Raw genomic sequence first — 19,321 nt, forward strand, 5'->3', positions numbered from 1 at the left:
ACCGACACCCATTGTGGAGAGAGCAAAAATTGCCAAGGGGAAGGCATTTCTAGAAGCTCTGGAGGCCTTCTCAATGACAGTTCTACTGTGTATGTGTATGTGTTCAAGCTGTGCACAACGCGTTTTGAATCTGCATATCTCCACCTATTTTAACACACCCTCCATCCCCCTTTTGCTCTAAAGTGTGCAGTAACTGAGTGGGAAATTCAAAAAACAGACAGGCGAGCAGTTGTCTTCTCAACTCTCCTGAAGCTGGGCACAGACCCCCCCTGCCATGTGGTCTGCTGCTGCACCAGCAGCAGACTGAAGATGGCGGCCATTTTTCACTGCCTGTTATAGGCCAAGAGCCCATTGTGACACGTGAGAGTTCCGGAGACAATGGCCAAAGGCTCATTGTGACTGTACGTGAAGGTTCCGTGCTCAGATTCTATCTACTGCAGGCAGCGCACCTGATTGGTCCAAAGCATTACAATACTCACACAGGTGTAGATGGACAAGACAAGCATAGTCAAGATCAGCACAGACACCATTTTTCCTTTTTTTTAAATACATATAATACACCACATTTAAAATTCGGTGGTCCACAAGAGGGAGACAATGTTTCACAAAAGAATTCATGCGGTCAGAAAAGTGGTATATATGGCAGAGCTACTCATTGGATACTTCAATTTAAACAGTACTGACAGCCGGGGCCTAATTTTGTAGATGGCACAGTATATTTGCAACACTGTAACAAAGGCCTACATCTTAACACACCTGTTGCAACCAGTAAAGACACATTGATTGATTGCATATTGAATGCAATACAATGTTTGACATATATAGGTGAAAGCAAAGCCCCCAACTGGTCCCCAAATAGAGGACGTATCAGATACTACACTTGATCTTGAGCGGCGGCGACGACGACGGATGCGAAAAGCAGAGGAGAGATAACCAGAAATGGTTTGCCACTTCTGCCGCACCAAGGCCTAAAACCGACACCCATTGTGGAGAGAGCAAAAATTGCCAAGGGGAAGGCATTTCTAGAAGCTCTGGAGGCCTTCTCAATGACAGTTCTACTGTGTATGTGTATGTGTTCAAGCTGTGCACAACGCGTTTTGAATCTGCATATCTCCACCTATTTTAACACACCCTCCATCCCCCTTTTGCTCTAAAGTGTGCAGTAACTGAGTGGGAAATTCAAAAAAACAGACAGGCGAGCAGTTGTCTTCCCAACTCTCCTGAAGCTGGGCACAGACCCCCCCTGCCATGTGGTCTGCTGCTGCACCAGCAGCAGACTGAAGACGGCGGCCATTTTTCACTGCCTGTTATAGGCCAAGAGCCCATTGTGACACGTGAGAGTTCCGGAGACAATGGCCAAAGGCTCATTGTGACTGCACGTGAAGGTTCCGTGCTCAGATTCTATCTACTGCAAGCAGCGCACCTGATTGGTCCAAAGCATTACAATACTCACACAGGTGTAGATGGACAAGACAAGCATAGTCAAGATCAGCACAGACACCATTTTTCCTTTTTTTTAAATACATATAATACACCACATTTAAAATTCAGTGGTCCACAAGAGGGAGACAATGTTTCACAAAAGAATTCATGCGGTCAGAAAAGTGGTATATATGGCAGAGCTACTCATTGGATACTTCAATTTAAACAGTACTGACAGCCGGGGCCTAATTTTGTAGATGGCACAGTATATTTGCAACACTGTAACAAAGGCCTACATCTTAACACACCTGTTGCAACCAGTAAAGACACATTGATTGATTGCATATTGAATGCAATACAATGTTTGACATATATAGGTGAAAGCAAAGCCCCCAACTGGTCCCCAAATAGAGGACGTATCAGATACTACACTTGATCTTGAGCGGCGGCGACGACGACGGATGCGAAAGGCAGAGGAGAGATAACCAGAAATGGTTTGCCACTTCTGCCGCACCAAGGCCTAAAACCGACACCCATTGTGGAGAGAGCAAAAATTGCCAAGGGGAAGGCATTTCTAGAAGCTCTGGAGGCCTTCTCAATGACAGTTCTACTGTGTATGTGTATGTGTTCAAGCTGTGCACAACGCGTTTTGAATCTGCATATCTCCACCTATTTTAACACACCCTCCATCCCCCTTTTGCTCTAAAGTGTGCAGTAACTGAGTGGGAAATTCAAAAAAACAGACAGGCGAGCAGTTGTCTTCCCAACTCTCCTGAAGCTGGGCACAGACCCCCCCTGCCATGTGGTCTGCTGCTGCACCAGCAGCAGACTGAAGACGGCGGCCATTTTTCACTGCCTGTTATAGGCCAAGAGCCCATTGTGACACGTGAGAGTTCCGGAGACAATGGCCAAAGGCTCATTGTGACTGCACGTGAAGGTTCCGTGCTCAGATTCTATCTACTGCAAGCAGCGCACCTGATTGGTCCAAAGCATTACAATACTCACACAGGTGTAGATGGACAAGACAAGCATAGTCAAGATCAGCACAGACACCATTTTTCCTTTTTTTTAAATACATATAATACACCACATTTAAAATTCAGTGGTCCACAAGAGGGAGACAATGTTTCACAAAAGAATTCATGCGGTCAGAAAAGTGGTATATATGGCAGAGCTACTCATTGGATACTTCAATTTAAACAGTACTGACAGCCGGGGCCTAATTTTGTAGATGGCACAGTATATTTGCAACACTGTAACAAAGGCCTACATCTTAACACACCTGTTGCAACCAGTAAAGACACATTGATTGATTGCATATTGAATGCAATACAATGTTTGACATATATAGGTGAAAGCAAAGCCCCCAACTGGTCCCCAAATAGAGGACGTATCAGATACTACACTTGATCTTGAGCGGCGGCGACGACGACGGATGCGAAAGGCAGAGGAGAGATAACCAGAAATGGTTTGCCACTTCTGCCGCACCAAGGCCTAAAACCGACACCCATTGTGGAGAGAGAGCAAAAATTGCCAAGGGGAAGGCACTTCTAGAAGCTCTGGAGGCCTTCTCAATGACAGTTCTACTGTGTATGTGTGTGTGTTCAAGCTGTGCACAACTCGTTTTGAATCTGCATATCTCCACCTATTTTAACACACCCTCCATCCCCCTTTTGCTCTAAAGTGTGCAGTAACTGAGTGGGAAATTCAAAAAACAGACAGGCGAGCAGTTGTCTTCCCAACTCTCCTGAAGCTGGGCACAGACCCCCCCTGCCATGTGGTCTGCTGCTGCACCAGCAGCAGACTGAAGACGGCGGCCATTTTTCACTGCCTGTTATAGGCCAAGAGCCCATTGTGACACGTGAGAGTTCCGGAGACAATGGCCAAAGGCTCATTGTGACTGCACGTGAAGGTTCCGTGCTCAGATTCTATCTACTGCAAGCAGCGCACCTGATTGGTCCAAAGCATTACAATACTCACACAGGTGTAGATGGACAAGACAAGCATAGTCAAGATCAGCACAGACACCATTTTTCCTTTTTTTTAAATACATATAATACACCACATTTAAAATTCAGTGGTCCACAAGAGGGAGACAATGTTTCTCAAAAGAATTCATGCGGTCAGAAAAGTGGTATATATGGCAGAGCTACTCATTGGATACTTCAATTTAAACAGTACTGACAGCCGGGGCCTAATTTTGTAGATGGCACAGTATATTTGCAACACTGTAACAAAGGCCTAATACAGGCCTACATCTTAACACACCTGTTGCAACCAGTAAAGACACATTGATTGATTGCATATTGAATGCAATACAATGTTTGACATACATAGGTGAAAGCAAAGCCCCCAACTGGTCCCCAAATAGGGGACGTATCAGATACTACACTTGATCTTGAGCGGCGGCGACGACGACGGATGCGAAAAGCAGAGGAGAGATAACCAGAAATGGTTTGCCACTTCTGCCGCACCAAGGCCTAAAACCGACACCCATTGTGGAGAGAGCAAAAATTGCCAAGGGGAAGGCATTTCTAGAAGCTCTGGAGGCCTTCTCAATGACAGTTCTACTGTGTATGTGTATGTGTTCAAGCTGTGCACAACGCGTTTTGAATCTGCATATCTCCACCTATTTTAACACACCCTCCATCCCCCTTTTGCTCTAAAGTGTGCAGTAACTGAGTGGGAAATTCAAAAAACAGACAGGCGAGCAGTTGTCTTCTCAACTCTCCTGAAGCTGGGCACAGACCCCCCCTGCCATGTGGTCTGCTGCTGCACCAGCAGCAGACTGAAGATGGCGGCCATTTTTCACTGCCTGTTATAGGCCAAGAGCCCATTGTGACACGTGAGAGTTCCGGAGACAATGGCCAAAGGCTCATTGTGACTGTACGTGAAGGTTCCGTGCTCAGATTCTATCTACTGCAGGCAGCGCACCTGATTGGTCCAAAGCATTACAATACTCACACAGGTGTAGATGGACAAGACAAGCATAGTCAAGATCAGCACAGACACCATTTTTCCTTTTTTTTAAATACATATAATACACCACATTTAAAATTCGGTGGTCCACAAGAGGGAGACAATGTTTCACAAAAGAATTCATGCGGTCAGAAAAGTGGTATATATGGCAGAGCTACTCATTGGATACTTCAATTTAAACAGTACTGACAGCCGGGGCCTAATTTTGTAGATGGCACAGTATATTTGCAACACTGTAACAAAGGCCTACATCTTAACACACCTGTTGCAACCAGTAAAGACACATTGATTGATTGCATATTGAATGCAATACAATGTTTGACATATATAGGTGAAAGCAAAGCCCCCAACTGGTCCCCAAATAGAGGACGTATCAGATACTACACTTGATCTTGAGCGGCGGCGACGACGACGGATGCGAAAAGCAGAGGAGAGATAACCAGAAATGGTTTGCCACTTCTGCCGCACCAAGGCCTAAAACCGACACCCATTGTGGAGAGAGCAAAAATTGCCAAGGGGAAGGCATTTCTAGAAGCTCTGGAGGCCTTCTCAATGACAGTTCTACTGTGTATGTGTATGTGTTCAAGCTGTGCACAACGCGTTTTGAATCTGCATATCTCCACCTATTTTAACACACCCTCCATCCCCCTTTTGCTCTAAAGTGTGCAGTAACTGAGTGGGAAATTCAAAAAAACAGACAGGCGAGCAGTTGTCTTCCCAACTCTCCTGAAGCTGGGCACAGACCCCCCCTGCCATGTGGTCTGCTGCTGCACCAGCAGCAGACTGAAGACGGCGGCCATTTTTCACTGCCTGTTATAGGCCAAGAGCCCATTGTGACACGTGAGAGTTCCGGAGACAATGGCCAAAGGCTCATTGTGACTGCACGTGAAGGTTCCGTGCTCAGATTCTATCTACTGCAAGCAGCGCACCTGATTGGTCCAAAGCATTACAATACTCACACAGGTGTAGATGGACAAGACAAGCATAGTCAAGATCAGCACAGACACCATTTTTCCTTTTTTTTAAATACATATAATACACCACATTTAAAATTCAGTGGTCCACAAGAGGGAGACAATGTTTCACAAAAGAATTCATGCGGTCAGAAAAGTGGTATATATGGCAGAGCTACTCATTGGATACTTCAATTTAAACAGTACTGACAGCCGGGGCCTAATTTTGTAGATGGCACAGTATATTTGCAACACTGTAACAAAGGCCTACATCTTAACACACCTGTTGCAACCAGTAAAGACACATTGATTGATTGCATATTGAATGCAATACAATGTTTGACATACATAGGTGAAAGCAAAGCCCCCAACTGGTCCCCAAATAGGGGACGTATCAGATACTACACTTGATCTTGAGCGGCGGCGACGACGACGGATGCGAAAAGCAGAGGAGAGATAACCAGAAATGGTTTGCCACTTCTGCCGCACCAAGGCCTAAAACCGACACCCATTGTGGAGAGAGCAAAAATTGCCAAGGGGAAGGCATTTCTAGAAGCTCTGGAGGCCTTCTCAATGACAGTTCTACTGTGTATGTGTATGTGTTCAAGCTGTGCACAACGCGTTTTGAATCTGCATATCTCCACCTATTTTAACACACCCTCCATCCCCCTTTTGCTCTAAAGTGTGCAGTAACTGAGTGGGAAATTCAAAAAAACAGACAGGCAAGCAGTTGTCTTCTCAACTCTCCTGAAGCTGGGCACAGACCCCCCCTGCCATGTGGTCTGCTGCTGCACCAGCAGCAGACTGAAGACGGCGGCCATTTTTCACTGCCTGTTATAGGCCAAGAGCCCATTGTGACACGTGAGAGTTCCGGAGACAATGGCCAAAGGCTCATTGTGACTGCACGTGAAGGTTCCGTGCTCAGATTCTATCTACTGCAAGCAGCGCACCTGATTGGTCCAAAGCATTACAATACTCACACAGGTGTAGATGGACAAGACAAGCATAGTCAAGATCAGCACAGACACCATTTTTCCTTTTTTTTTAAATACATATAATACACCACATTTAAAATTCAGTGGTCCACAAGAGGGAGACAATGTTTCACAAAAGAATTCATGCGGTCAGAAAAGTGGTATATATGGCAGAGCTACTCATTGGATACTTCAATTTAAACAGTACTGACAGCCGGGGCCTAATTTTGTAGATGGCACAGTATATTTGCAACACTGTAACAAAGGCCTACATCTTAACACACCTGTTGCAACCAGTAAAGACACATTGATTGATTGCATATTGAATGCAATACAATGTTTGACATATATAGGTGAAAGCAAAGCCCCCAACTGGTCCCCAAATAGAGGACGTATCAGATACTACACTTGATCTTGAGCGGCGGCGACGACGACGGATGCGAAAGGCAGAGGAGAGATAACCAGAAATGGTTTGCCACTTCTGCCGCACCAAGGCCTAAAACCGACACCCATTGTGGAGAGAGAGCAAAAATTGCCAAGGGGAAGGCACTTCTAGAAGCTCTGGAGGCCTTCTCAATGACAGTTCTACTGTGTATGTGTGTGTGTTCAAGCTGTGCACAACTCGTTTTGAATCTGCATATCTCCACCTATTTTAACACACCCTCCATCCCCCTTTTGCTCTAAAGTGTGCAGTAACTGAGTGGGAAATTCAAAAAACAGACAGGCGAGCAGTTGTCTTCCCAACTCTCCTGAAGCTGGGCACAGACCCCCCCTGCCATGTGGTCTGCTGCTGCACCAGCAGCAGACTGAAGACGGCGGCCATTTTTCACTGCCTGTTATAGGCCAAGAGCCCATTGTGACACGTGAGAGTTCCGGAGACAATGGCCAAAGGCTCATTGTGACTGCACGTGAAGGTTCCGTGCTCAGATTCTATCTACTGCAAGCAGCGCACCTGATTGGTCCAAAGCATTACAATACTCACACAGGTGTAGATGGACAAGACAAGCATAGTCAAGATCAGCACAGACACCATTTTTCCTTTTTTTTAAATACATATAATACACCACATTTAAAATTCAGTGGTCCACAAGAGGGAGACAATGTTTCTCAAAAGAATTCATGCGGTCAGAAAAGTGGTATATATGGCAGAGCTACTCATTGGATACTTCAATTTAAACAGTACTGACAGCCGGGGCCTAATTTTGTAGATGGCACAGTATATTTGCAACACTGTAACAAAGGCCTAATACAGGCCTACATCTTAACACACCTGTTGCAACCAGTAAAGACACATTGATTGATTGCATATTGAATGCAATACAATGTTTGACATACATAGGTGAAAGCAAAGCCCCCAACTGGTCCCCAAATAGGGGACGTATGAGATACTACACTTGATCTTGAGCGGCGGCGACGACGACGGATGCGAAAAGCAGAGGAGAGATAACCAGAAATGGTTTGCCACTTCTGCCGCACCAAGGCCTAAAACCGACACCCATTGTGGAGAGAGCAAAAATTGCCAAGGGGAAGGCATTTCTAGAAGCTCTGGAGGCCTTCTCAATGACAGTTCTACTGTGTATGTGTATGTGTTCAAGCTGTGCACAACGCGTTTTGAATCTGCATATCTCCACCTATTTTAACACACCCTCCATCCCCCTTTTGCTCTAAAGTGTGCAGTAACTGAGTGGGAAATTCAAAAAACAGACAGGCGAGCAGTTGTCTTCTCAACTCTCCTGAAGCTGGGCACAGACCCCCCCTGCCATGTGGTCTGCTGCTGCACCAGCAGCAGACTGAAGATGGCGGCCATTTTTCACTGCCTGTTATAGGCCAAGAGCCCATTGTGACACGTGAGAGTTCCGGAGACAATGGCCAAAGGCTCATTGTGACTGTACGTGAAGGTTCCGTGCTCAGATTCTATCTACTGCAGGCAGCGCACCTGATTGGTCCAAAGCATTACAATACTCACACAGGTGTAGATGGACAAGACAAGCATAGTCAAGATCAGCACAGACACCATTTTTCCTTTTTTTTAAATACATATAATACACCACATTTAAAATTCGGTGGTCCACAAGAGGGAGACAATGTTTCACAAAAGAATTCATGCGGTCAGAAAAGTGGTATATATGGCAGAGCTACTCATTGGATACTTCAATTTAAACAGTACTGACAGCCGGGGCCTAATTTTGTAGATGGCACAGTATATTTGCAACACTGTAACAAAGGCCTACATCTTAACACACCTGTTGCAACCAGTAAAGACACATTGATTGATTGCATATTGAATGCAATACAATGTTTGACATATATAGGTGAAAGCAAAGCCCCCAACTGGTCCCCAAATAGAGGACGTATCAGATACTACACTTGATCTTGAGCGGCGGCGACGACGACGGATGCGAAAAGCAGAGGAGAGATAACCAGAAATGGTTTGCCACTTCTGCCGCACCAAGGCCTAAAACCGACACCCATTGTGGAGAGAGCAAAAATTGCCAAGGGGAAGGCATTTCTAGAAGCTCTGGAGGCCTTCTCAATGACAGTTCTACTGTGTATGTGTATGTGTTCAAGCTGTGCACAACGCGTTTTGAATCTGCATATCTCCACCTATTTTAACACACCCTCCATCCCCCTTTTGCTCTAAAGTGTGCAGTAACTGAGTGGGAAATTCAAAAAAACAGACAGGCGAGCAGTTGTCTTCCCAACTCTCCTGAAGCTGGGCACAGACCCCCCCTGCCATGTGGTCTGCTGCTGCACCAGCAGCAGACTGAAGACGGCGGCCATTTTTCACTGCCTGTTATAGGCCAAGAGCCCATTGTGACACGTGAGAGTTCCGGAGACAATGGCCAAAGGCTCATTGTGACTGCACGTGAAGGTTCCGTGCTCAGATTCTATCTACTGCAAGCAGCGCACCTGATTGGTCCAAAGCATTACAATACTCACACAGGTGTAGATGGACAAGACAAGCATAGTCAAGATCAGCACAGACACCATTTTTCCTTTTTTTTAAATACATATAATACACCACATTTAAAATTCAGTGGTCCACAAGAGGGAGACAATGTTTCACAAAAGAATTCATGCGGTCAGAAAAGTGGTATATATGGCAGAGCTACTCATTGGATACTTCAATTTAAACAGTACTGACAGCCGGGGCCTAATTTTGTAGATGGCACAGTATATTTGCAACACTGTAACAAAGGCCTACATCTTAACACACCTGTTGCAACCAGTAAAGACACATTGATTGATTGCATATTGAATGCAATACAATGTTTGACATACATAGGTGAAAGCAAAGCCCCCAACTGGTCCCCAAATAGGGGACGTATCAGATACTACACTTGATCTTGAGCGGCGGCGACGACGACGGATGCGAAAAGCAGAGGAGAGATAACCAGAAATGGTTTGCCACTTCTGCCGCACCAAGGCCTAAAACCGACACCCATTGTGGAGAGAGCAAAAATTGCCAAGGGGAAGGCATTTCTAGAAGCTCTGGAGGCCTTCTCAATGACAGTTCTACTGTGTATGTGTATGTGTTCAAGCTGTGCACAACGCGTTTTGAATCTGCATATCTCCACCTATTTTAACACACCCTCCATCCCCCTTTTGCTCTAAAGTGTGCAGTAACTGAGTGGGAAATTCAAAAAACAGACAGGCGAGCAGTTGTCTTCTCAACTCTCCTGAAGCTGGGCACAGACCCCCCCTGCCATGTGGTCTGCTGCTGCACCAGCAGCAGACTGAAGATGGCGGCCATTTTTCACTGCCTGTTATAGGCCAAGAGCCCATTGTGACACGTGAGAGTTCCGGAGACAATGGCCAAAGGCTCATTGTGACTGTACGTGAAGGTTCCGTGCTCAGATTCTATCTACTGCAGGCAGCGCACCTGATTGGTCCAAAGCATTACAATACTCACACAGGTGTAGATGGACAAGACAAGCATAGTCAAGATCAGCACAGACACCATTTTTCCTTTTTTTTAAATACATATAATACACCACATTTAAAATTCGGTGGTCCACAAGAGGGAGACAATGTTTCACAAAAGAATTCATGCGGTCAGAAAAGTGGTATATATGGCAGAGCTACTCATTGGATACTTCAATTTAAACAGTACTGACAGCCGGGGCCTAATTTTGTAGATGGCACAGTATATTTGCAACACTGTAACAAAGGCCTACATCTTAACACACCTGTTGCAACCAGTAAAGACACATTGATTGATTGCATATTGAATGCAATACAATGTTTGACATATATAGGTGAAAGCAAAGCCCCCAACTGGTCCCCAAATAGAGGACGTATCAGATACTACACTTGATCTTGAGCGGCGGCGACGACGACGGATGCGAAAAGCAGAGGAGAGATAACCAGAAATGGTTTGCCACTTCTGCCGCACCAAGGCCTAAAACCGACACCCATTGTGGAGAGAGCAAAAATTGCCAAGGGGAAGGCATTTCTAGAAGCTCTGGAGGCCTTCTCAATGACAGTTCTACTGTGTATGTGTATGTGTTCAAGCTGTGCACAACGCGTTTTGAATCTGCATATCTCCACCTATTTTAACACACCCTCCATCCCCCTTTTGCTCTAAAGTGTGCAGTAACTGAGTGGGAAATTCAAAAAAACAGACAGGCGAGCAGTTGTCTTCCCAACTCTCCTGAAGCTGGGCACAGACCCCCCCTGCCATGTGGTCTGCTGCTGCACCAGCAGCAGACTGAAGACGGCGGCCATTTTTCACTGCCTGTTATAGGCCAAGAGCCCATTGTGACACGTGAGAGTTCCGGAGACAATGGCCAAAGGCTCATTGTGACTGCACGTGAAGGTTCCGTGCTCAGATTCTATCTACTGCAAGCAGCGCACCTGATTGGTCCAAAGCATTACAATACTCACACAGGTGTAGATGGACAAGACAAGCATAGTCAAGATCAGCACAGACACCATTTTTCCTTTTTTTTAAATACATATAATACACCACATTTAAAATTCAGTGGTCCACAAGAGGGAGACAATGTTTCACAAAAGAATTCATGCGGTCAGAAAAGTGGTATATATGGCAGAGCTACTCATTGGATACTTCAATTTAAACAGTACTGACAGCCGGGGCCTAATTTTGTAGATGGCACAGTATATTTGCAACACTGTAACAAAGGCCTACATCTTAACACACCTGTTGCAACCAGTAAAGACACATTGATTGATTGCATATTGAATGCAATACAATGTTTGACATACATAGGTGAAAGCAAAGCCCCCAACTGGTCCCCAAATAGGGGACGTATCAGATACTACACTTGATCTTGAGCGGCGGCGACGACGACGGATGCGAAAAGCAGAGGAGAGATAACCAGAAATGGTTTGCCACTTCTGCCGCACCAAGGCCTAAAACCGACACCCATTGTGGAGAGAGCAAAAATTGCCAAGGGGAAGGCATTTCTAGAAGCTCTGGAGGCCTTCTCAATGACAGTTCTACTGTGTATGTGTATGTGTTCAAGCTGTGCACAACGCGTTTTGAATCTGCATATCTCCACCTATTTTAACACACCCTCCATCCCCCTTTTGCTCTAAAGTGTGCAGTAACTGAGTGGGAAATTCAAAAAACAGACAGGCGAGCAGTTGTCTTCTCAACTCTCCTGAAGCTGGGCACAGACCCCCCCTGCCATGTGGTCTGCTGCTGCACCAGCAGCAGACTGAAGATGGCGGCCATTTTTCACTGCCTGTTATAGGCCAAGAGCCCATTGTGACACGTGAGAGTTCCGGAGACAATGGCCAAAGGCTCATTGTGACTGTACGTGAAGGTTCCGTGCTCAGATTCTATCTACTGCAGGCAGCGCACCTGATTGGTCCAAAGCATTACAATACTCACACAGGTGTAGATGGACAAGACAAGCATAGTCAAGATCAGCACAGACACCATTTTTCCTTTTTTTTAAATACATATAATACACCACATTTAAAATTCGGTGGTCCACAAGAGGGAGACAATGTTTCACAAAAGAATTCATGCGGTCAGAAAAGTGGTATATATGGCAGAGCTACTCATTGGATACTTCAATTTAAACAGTACTGACAGCCGGGGCCTAATTTTGTAGATGGCACAGTATATTTGCAACACTGTAACAAAGGCCTACATCTTAACACACCTGTTGCAACCAGTAAAGACACATTGATTGATTGCATATTGAATGCAATACAATGTTTGACATATATAGGTGAAAGCAAAGCCCCCAACTGGTCCCCAAATAGAGGACGTATCAGATACTACACTTGATCTTGAGCGGCGGCGACGACGACGGATGCGAAAAGCAGAGGAGAGATAACCAGAAATGGTTTGCCACTTCTGCCGCACCAAGGCCTAAAACCGACACCCATTGTGGAGAGAGCAAAAATTGCCAAGGGGAAGGCATTTCTAGAAGCTCTGGAGGCCTTCTCAATGACAGTTCTACTGTGTATGTGTATGTGTTCAAGCTGTGCACAACGCGTTTTGAATCTGCATATCTCCACCTATTTTAACACACCCTCCATCCCCCTTTTGCTCTAAAGTGTGCAGTAACTGAGTGGGAAATTCAAAAAAACAGACAGGCGAGCAGTTGTCTTCCCAACTCTCCTGAAGCTGGGCACAGACCCCCCCTGCCATGTGGTCTGCTGCTGCACCAGCAGCAGACTGAAGACGGCGGCCATTTTTCACTGCCTGTTATAGGCCAAGAGCCCATTGTGACACGTGAGAGTTCCGGAGACAATGGCCAAAGGCTCATTGTGACTGCACGTGAAGGTTCCGTGCTCAGATTCTATCTACTGCAAGCAGCGCACCTGATTGGTCCAAAGCATTACAATACTCACACAGGTGTAGATGGACAAGACAAGCATAGTCAAGATCAGCACAGACACCATTTTTCCTTTTTTTTAAATACATATAATACACCACATTTAAAATTCAGTGGTCCACAAGAGGGAGACAATGTTTCACAAAAGAATTCATGCGGTCAGAAAAGTGGTATATATGGCAGAGCTACTCATTGGATACTTCAATTTAAACAGTACTGACAGCCGGGGCCTAATTTTGTAGATGGCACAGTATATTTGCAACACTGTAACAAAGGCCTACATCTTAACACACCTGTTGCAACCAGTAAAGACACATTGATTGATTGCATATTGAATGCAATACAATGTTTGACATACATAGGTGAAAGCAAAGCCCCCAACTGGTCCCCAAATAGGGGACGTATCAGATACTACACTTGATCTTGAGCGGCGGCGACGACGACGGATGCGAAAAGCAGAGGAGAGATAACCAGAAATGGTTTGCCACTTCTGCCGCACCAAGGCCTAAAACCGACACCCATTGTGGAGAGAGCAAAAATTGCCAAGGGGAAGGCATTTCTAGAAGCTCTGGAGGCCTTCTCAATGACAGTTCTACTGTGTATGTGTATGTGTTCAAGCTGTGCACAACGCGTTTTGAATCTGCATATCTCCACCTATTTTAACACACCCTCCATCCCCCTTTTGCTCTAAAGTGTGCAGTAACTGAGTGGGAAATTCAAAAAAACAGACAGGCAAGCAGTTGTCTTCTCAACTCTCCTGAAGCTGGGCACAGACCCCCCCTGCCATGTGGTCTGCTGCTGCACCAGCAGCAGACTGAAGACGGCGGCCATTTTTCACTGCCTGTTATAGGCCAAGAGCCCATTGTGACACGTGAGAGTTCCGGAGACAATGGCCAAAGGCTCATTGTGACTGCACGTGAAGGTTCCGTGCTCAGATTCTATCTACTGCAAGCAGCGCACCTGATTGGTCCAAAGCATTACAATACTCACACAGGTGTAGATGGACAAGACAAGCATAGTCAAGATCAGCACAGACACCATTTTTCCTTTTTTTTAAATACATATAATACACCACATTTAAAATTCAGTGGTCCACAAGAGGGAGACAATGTTTCACAAAAGAATTCATGCGGTCAGAAAAGTGGTATATATGGCAGAGCTACTCATTGGATACTTCAATTTAAACAGTACTGACAGCCGGGGCCTAATTTTGTAGATGGCACAGTATATTTGCAACACTGTAACAAAGGCCTACATCTTAACACACCTGTTGCAACCAGTAAAGACACATTGATTGATTGCATATTGAATGCAATACAATGTTTGACATACATAGGTGAAAGCAAAGCCCCCAACTGGTCCCCAAATAGGGGACGTATCAGATACTACACTTGATCTTGAGCGGCGGCGACGACGACGGATGCGAAAAGCAGAGGAGAGATAACCAGAAATGGTTTGCCACTTCTGCCGCACCAAGGCCTAAAACCGACACCCATTGTGGAGAGAGCAAAAATTGCCAAGGGGAAGGCATTTCTAGAAGCTCTGGAGGCCTTCTCAATGACAGTTCTACTGTGTATGTGTATGTGTTCAAGCTGTGCACAACGCGTTTTGAATCTGCATATCTCCATCTATTTTAACACACCCTCCATCCCCCTTTTGCTCTAAAGTGTGCAGTAACTGAGTGGGAAATTCAAAAAAACAGACAGGCAAGCAGTTGTCTTCTCAACTCTCCTGAAGCTGGGCACAGACCCCCCCTGCCATGTGGTCTGCTGCTGCACCAGCAGCAGACTGAAGACGGCGGCCATTTTTCACTGCCTGTTATAGGCCAAGAGCCCATTGTGACACGTGAGAGTTCCGGAGACAATGGCCAAAGGCTCATTGTGACTGCACGTGAAGGTTCCGTGCTCAGATTCTATCTACTGCAAGCAGCGCACCTGATTGGTCCAAAGCATTACAATACTCACACAGGTGTAGATGGACAAGACAAGCATAGTCAAGATCAGCACAGACACCATTTTTCCTTTTTTTTAAATACATATAATACACCACATTTAAAATTCAGTGGTCCACAAGAGGGAGACAATGTTTCACAAAAGAATTCATGCGGTCAGAAAAGTGGTATATATGGCAGAGCTACTCATTGGATACTTCAATTTAAACAGTACTGACAGCCGGGGCCTAATTTTGTAGATGGCACAGTATATTTGCAACACTGTAACAAAGGCCTACATCTTAACACACCTGTTGCAACCAGTAAAGACACATTGATTGATTGCATATTGAATGCAATACAATGTTTGACATATATAGGTGAAAGCAAAGCCCCCAACTGGTCCCCAAATAGAGGACGTATCAGATACTACACTTGATCTTGAGCGGCGGCGACGACGACGGATGCGAAAGGCAGAGGAGAGATAACCAGAAATGGTTTGCCACTTCTGCCGCACCAAGGCCTAAAACCGACACCCATTGTGGAGAGAGAGCAAAAATTGCCAAGGGGAAGGCATTTCTAGAAGCTCTGGAGGCCTTCTCAATGACAGCTCTACTGTGTATGTGTGTGTGTTCAAGCTGTGCACAACTCGTTTTGAATCTGCATATCTCCACCTATTTTAACACACCCTCCATCCCCCTTTTGCTCTAAAGTGTGCAGTAACTGAGTGGGAAATTCAAAAAACAGACAGGCGAGCAGTTGTCTTCCCAACTCTCCTGAAGCTGGGCACAGACCCCCCCTGCCATGTGGTCTGCTGCTGCACCAGCAGCAGACTGAAGATGGCGGCCATTTTTCCCTGCCTGTTATAGGCCAAGAGCCCATTGTGACACATGAGAGTTCCGGAGACAATGGCCAAAGGCTCATTGTGACTGTACGTGAAGGTTCCGTGCTCAGATTCTATCTACTGCAGGCAGCGCACCTGATTGGTCCAAAGCATTACAATACTCACACAGGTGTAGATGGACAAGACAAGCATAGTCAAGATCAGCACAGACACCATTTTTCCTTTTTTTTAAATACATATAATACACCACATTTAAAATTCGGTGGTCCACAAGAGGGAGACAATGTTTCACAAAAGAATTCATGCGGTCAGAAAAGTGGTATATATGGCAGAGCTACTCATTGGATACTTCAATTTAAACAGTACTGACAGCCGGGGCCTAATTTTGTAGATGGCACAGTATATTTGCAACACTGTAACAAAGGCCTACATCTTAACACACCTGTTGCAACCAGTAAAGACACATTGATTGATTGCATATTGAATGCAATACAATGTTTGACATATATAGGTGAAAGCAAAGCCCCCAACTGGTCCCCAAATAGAGGACGTATCAGATACTACACTTGATCTTGAGCGGCGGCGACGACGACGGATGAGAAAGGCAGAGGAGAGATAACCAGAAATGGTTTGCCACTTCTGCCGCACCAAGGCCTAAAACCGACACCCATTGTGGAGAGAGAGCAAAAATTGCCAAGGGGAAGGCATTTCTAGAAGCTCTGGAGGCCTTCTCAATGACAGTTCTACTGTGTATGTGTGTGTGTTCAAGCTGTGCACAACTCGTTTTGAATCTGCATATCTCCACCTATTTTAACACACCCTCCATCCCCCTTTTGCTCTAAAGTGTGCAGTAACTGAGTGGGAAATTCAAAAAACAGACAGGCGAGCAGTTGTCTTCCCAACTCTCCTGAAGTTGGGCACAGACCCCCCCCTGCCATGTGGTCTGCTGCTGCACCAGCAGCAGACTGAAGATGGCGGCCATTTTTCCCTGCCTGTTATAGGCCAAGAGCCCATTGTGACACGTGAGAGTTCCGGAGACAATGGCCAAAGGCTCATTGTGACTGTACGTGAAGGTTCCGTGCTCAGATTCTATCTACTGCAGGCAGCGCACCTGATTGGTCCAAAGCATTACAATACTCACACAGGTGTAGATGGACAAGACAAGCATAGTCAAGATCAGCACAGACACCATTTTTCCTTTTTTTTAAATACATATAATACACCACATTTAAAATTCGGTGGTCCACAAGAGGGAGACAATGTTTCACAAAAGAATTCATGCGGTCAGAAAAGTGGTATATATGGCAGAGCTACTCATTGGATACTTCAATTTAAACAGTACTGACAGCCGGGGCCTAATTTTGTAGATGGCACAGTATATTTGCAACACTGTAACAAAGGCCTACATCTTAACACACCTGTTGCAACCAGTAAAGACACATTGATTGATTGCATATTGAATGCAATACAATGTTTGACATATATAGGTGAAAGCAAAGCCCCCAACTGGTCCCCAAATAGAGGACGTATCAGATACTACACTTGATCTTGAGCGGCGGCGACGACGACGGATGCGAAAGGCAGAGGAGAGATAACCAGAAATGGTTTGCCACTTCTGCCGCACCAAGGCCTAAAACCGACACCCATTGTGGAGAGAGAGCAAAAATTGCCAAGGGGAAGGCATTTCTAGAAGCTCTGGAGGCCTTCTCAATGACAGCTCTACTGTGTATGTGTGTGTGTTCAAGCTGTGCACAACTCGTTTTGAATCTGCATATCTCCACCTATTTTAACACACCCTCCATCCCCCTTTTGCTCTAAAGTGTGCAGTAACTGAGTGGGAAATTCAAAAAACAGACAGGCGAGCAGTTGTCTTCCCAACTCTCCTGAAGCTGGGCACAGACCCCCCCTGCCATGTGGTCTGCTGCTGCACCAGCAGCAGACTGAAGATGGCGGCCATTTTTCCCTGCCTGTTATAGGCCAAGAGCCCATTGTGACACGTGAGAGTTCCGGAGACAATGGCCAAAGGCTCATTGTGACTGCACGTGAAGGTTCCGTGCTCAGATTCTATCTACTGCAAGCAGCGCACCTGATTGGTCCAAAGCATTACAATACTCACACAGGTGTAGATGGACAAGACAAGCATAGTCAAGATCAGCACAGACACCATTTTTCCTTTTTTTTAAATACATATAATACACCACATTTAAAATTCAGTGGTCCACAAGAGGGAGACAATGTTTCACAAAAGAATTCATGCGGTCAGAAAAGTGGTATATATGGCAGAGCTACTCATTGGATACTTCAATTTAAACAGTACTGACAGCCGGGGCCTAATTTTGTAGATGGCACAGTATATTTGCAACACTGTAACAAAGGCCTACATCTTAACACACCTGTTGCAACCAGTAAAGACACATTGATTGATTGCATATTGAATGCAATACAATGTTTGACATACATAGGTGAAAGCAAAGCCCCCAACTGGTCCCCAAATAGGGGACGTATCAGATACTACACTTGATCTTGAGCGGCGGCGACGACGACGGATGCGAAAAGCAGAGGAGAGATAACCAGAAATGGTTTGCCACTTCTGCCGCACCAAGGCCTAAAACCGACACCCATTGTGGAGAGAGCAAAAATTGCCAAGGGGAAGGCATTTCTAGAAGCTCTGGAGGCCTTCTCAATGACAGTTCTACTGTGTATGTGTATGTGTTCAAGCTGTGCACAACGCGTTTTGAATCTGCATATCTCCACCTATTTTAACACACCCTCCATCCCCCTTTTGCTCTAAAGTGTGCAGTAACTGAGTGGGAAATTCAAAAAAACAGACAGGCAAGCAGTTGTCTTCTCAACTCTCCTGAAGCTGGGCACAGACCCCCCCTGCCATGTGGTCTGCTGCTGCACCAGCAGCAGACTGAAGACGGCGGCCATTTTTCACTGCCTGTTATAGGCCAAGAGCCCATTGTGACACGTGAGAGTTCCGGAGACAATGGCCAAAGGCTCATTGTGACTGCACGTGAAGGTTCCGTGCTCAGATTCTATCTACTGCAAGCAGCGCACCTGATTGGTCCAAAGCATTACAATACTCACACAGGTGTAGATGGACAAGACAAGCATAGTCAAGATCAGCACAGACACCATTTTTCCTTTTTTTTAAATACATATAATACACCACATTTAAAATTCAGTGGTCCACAAGAGGGAGACAATGTTTCACAAAAGAATTCATGCGGTCAGAAAAGTGGTATATATGGCAGAGCTACTCATTGGATACTTCAATTTAAACAGTACTGACAGCCGGGGCCTAATTTTGTAGATGGCACAGTATATTTGCAACACTGTAACAAAGGCCTACATCTTAACACACCTGTTGCAACCAGTAAAGACACATTGATTGATTG

Source organism: Ranitomeya variabilis, chromosome 4, assembly GCF_051348905.1.
Source record: "Ranitomeya variabilis isolate aRanVar5 chromosome 4, aRanVar5.hap1, whole genome shotgun sequence".
In the NCBI taxonomy this organism is placed as follows: Eukaryota; Metazoa; Chordata; class Amphibia; order Anura; family Dendrobatidae; genus Ranitomeya; species Ranitomeya variabilis.